This window comes from Camelina sativa, chromosome 4, assembly GCF_000633955.1.
Source record: "Camelina sativa cultivar DH55 chromosome 4, Cs, whole genome shotgun sequence".
In the NCBI taxonomy this organism is placed as follows: Eukaryota; Viridiplantae; Streptophyta; class Magnoliopsida; order Brassicales; family Brassicaceae; genus Camelina; species Camelina sativa.
This window is the reverse complement of record NC_025688.1, coordinates 7,889,495-7,893,301: the sequence shown is the minus strand read 5'-3', so window position 1 is coordinate 7,893,301 and position 3,807 is coordinate 7,889,495.

Below are 3,807 nucleotides of genomic sequence, written 5' to 3'. Positions count from 1 at the left end.
TCTACTTTGTACTCTTTATTCTCTACTCTATCTTTTAATACAATGCAATTTTCGTTCATATATGCTTTTATGTTTCTTGCAATGATTTCCGAGTAGTGTAGTAAAGTTTCAAGGGATGGGATAGATGATTTTGTGTTCTTGATCAGTTAGGATGTCTTAGTTTGATTGTATATGTTTTATAGCTTCCCTTCTAGGTTGGTATTCTTAATGATGTCAACAAACTGAGAGGGTGAGATTATATCTAAGGTGTTTTACCACCGAGAGGTGTAGATGAAATGCTTGAATCAACCAATGCTAGAGATTTACTCACTTAGCCTAAGAGATTAGATGAGTAAGGGGTTTATTTACAATAATGAATCGGTTCTTATTGCCTGCTTGGTCATGTTTCTCCAACGAGAGTTTGTTAGGGGAGTGATCAAGGTTGATTGTTTCTATCACGAGAGTGTTTTAACAAGGTTTTAGAGATTCATTGTCTAGGGAATATTTGCTTGAGGCATGTAAGATATCTTTATTGGTCATGAACACTTAGGATTTGATTACCCCATCCTTAGAAGCTTTCGTATTTTAATTGTTTGCATTTTTATTCATCACTCGATCCATTACCCGATCAGGTACACGATCACCTGCTTCGAGTAACACCTCGAGTTGTTCATACCTTCTCTGTTTACTCGATCAACCCACCCGATCGTGTACTCGAATGCTTGCATCGAGTGCTTAGGTCGTGTGGTTCCTTGTTTATATTCTTTTCTTTCATTATTTTAGGATTGTTAGACGAACCCCATTATTGTTTGGCTTTACTTGCATTGTTCTGATTGCATCCTACCTGCTAGCATAAACAATCATTTGGATTGATAACCCTTTGTACTACAACTGCATAGGGAATTGATACCCTGGGTGAAAATCTGCTTATCAATTTGGCGTCGTTGCCATTTGGTTGAATTTAATTTTGCTACGTTTAGGATTTCAGAACTTGCTAGATCAGGTTCTCTTATCTACATTGGTTCAAAATCTGACTTGTTTGCTTTCGTGTTCGTTTGTTTTGAATCTCAGGTACGCAACCGAGCACCCACCCGACCCGTCACTTGATCACCTGGATCGGGTTGACCTTCGTGTACACACTCGGTCACATATTTGTGCATGCAGACACGATCCAAGGGTAACCATAACCTGAGTCCATTCATCGACAACATTGAAAGACCAAGGTTACCTTATCCACAACAAGTTCGACAACCGCAACCAACAACAATTGAGGACACAATGAACAATCAAAACGGTCCACCAGCTCCTCAAGGAAGGACCAACATAGGAGCAGAGGATGCTCCATCTACTCATACTCAAAGGAATGGCAGTGTGCCACCTGCTGTCCAGAATAACAATTTTGAGATCAAGAGTAGTCTCATCCAGATGATACAAAGCAACAAGTTTCATGGATTGCCAATGGAGGACCCATTGGATCATCTGGATGAATTTGATAGGCTCTGTAGCCTCATTTTCCTTGGGAGACAAAGTGCACCTCTGGGAGAACTCACTCCCCAAGGAGTCCATCACCACCTGGGAAGCGTGCAAGAAGGCGTTTTTAGCCAAATTCTTCTCCAACTCCAGAACCACAAGGCTGAAAAATGACATTTCCAGCTTTGTTCAGAAGAACAATGAGACGTTCAGTGAAGCTTAGGAACGTTTCAAGAGGTACACTACTAGATGTCCTCATCATGGCTTCATCAATGCTTCATTGCTAAGTACACTTTACAGAGGAGTGGTCCGCAAGATATGGATGTTGCTGGACACCGCAAGCAATTGTAACTTCCTCAACAAGGATGTTGATGAAGGTTGGGACCTAGTGGAGAACTTGGCTCAATCTGATGGACATCAGAATGAGGAATACGATCGTACTGTGCGATCTACAGGAGAGGAAGATGCCAAGTACAAGAGGGATATGAGAGCCCTCAATGACAAGCTCGATAAACTACTCAGCCAGCAGCAGCATGTTCATGCATTATCAGAGGAAGAGCAGTTTTTACAACAAGATGGGGAGAATTTTCAAATAGAGGATGTGAACTACATCAACAACCAAGGAGGTTACAATAAAGGGTACAACAACTACAAGCCGAATCAGAATCTGTCTTACCGTAACCCGAATGTTGCCAATTATCAAGACCAAACCTACCCATCAGCAGTTCAAGGGAACCAAGTCTAGCAGAAGCCTTTTGTTCAATACAATCAAGGCTATGCCCAAAAGCAGCAGTATTCTGGAAATTACCACCAACCCATTGCACCACCTGGATTCCAACACCAGCAAGGCCCGCAGCACCAATCCCAAGATGCTGACTTACGCGGCCTAATTCAGCAGATGATTCAAAATCAGGCATCCGCTGCTATGGACACCGCAAAACGATTTGCGGAGATGAGCAACAAGATTGATTCTGGATACAATGACTTGACCTCCAAGTACGATTCGCTCACTACTAAGCTGAGGTACCTAGAGAGCCACCAGAACAACCAACCAACTCCAAAGATCAACCAGCTTCCAGGTAAAGCTGTTCAGAATCCAATGGATTACGCCACTGCCCAAGCCATTTTCCTTGATGATGACAATGAGGATTACCTCACTGAGGACAGTGATGCTTAAGATGGGGAGGATATGGATAACTATGGGATAAATGACGCCAAGCACTACATGTCTGAGTATGAACCCGAGCCTTCACCCGAGGAGACTGATCGAGTTGATGATCGAGCACTAGTTCGAGAATCACAAATTGAAGAATCACCCGAGGCAGAACCCGATGACCTACCCGATGATGGTGATCGGATGATACATCGAGTAGATGTTCAGATGACAGATCAACCTCAACTACCTGTAGCAGCAGAAGGGGAACTAGAGGAAAGGTACAATGCTGCTCTTGACATCCAACTGGAGGCGCTTGTAGAGCGTATGGCGAAGCGTAAAGCTCCACCTCCTTAACTTTTGCCACCACACGAACTTCTAGAGGAAATCGCCAAGGAGGCAGCTCAGCTGAAGATTGAGGTTAAGGAAGCTGTCAAAGAGATTGGGTATGAGATTCTCAGGAGTGGAGTGTGCTTAGATCCTGAGCTGCAAATCGAGGAGAAAGTGGAAGATCCTGGCTCTTTTACTTTGCCATGCTCGATAGGACTTTGGATTTTCAAAAATTGCTTGTGCAACCTAGGAGCTTTAGTCAGCATCATACCATTGTCAGTTGCCAACAAGTTGGGTTTTAGCAGTTTTAAACCGAGTAGTCTGTATTTGGTTCTAGCTAATAGAACAATCAGACATCCGATTGGAATCCTGGAAAATTTGCCTCTCAGGATTGGAAAGGTGGAAGTCCCCACTGATTTCATGATCCTTGATATGGATAAGGAACCAGACGATCCACTGATCCTAGGGAGACCATTCTTGGCAACAGTAGGTGCAGTGATTGAGGTGAAGCAACGCAAGATCAGAATTGAGCATGCTTCAGCATGGGAAGCACTTCAAGATGGAGTTTGATGTCAAGAAGGGAATTAAGAGGCCAACTATTGATGGTCAAGCTTTTTCCACTAAGACAAAGCAGAGAAAAGTCAAGTGTCTTGAAGAAGTCAACACCACATTTGCTGTGGAACCTGGACAAGACTTGGAGAATCCATTGAATAAGCGTGCTACAGTGGAGAAGATTCCAGAATCTTTCCCTCCTAAATCCCATGCTTAAAGAGCATGAAGAGTCAAGCTTAGTGACTTAAAACAAGCTCATTTGGGAGGAAGTCCCAAAGGTATCCTTTATTTTGTTTTAAGTTTTATCTATTTATTCTACCTGA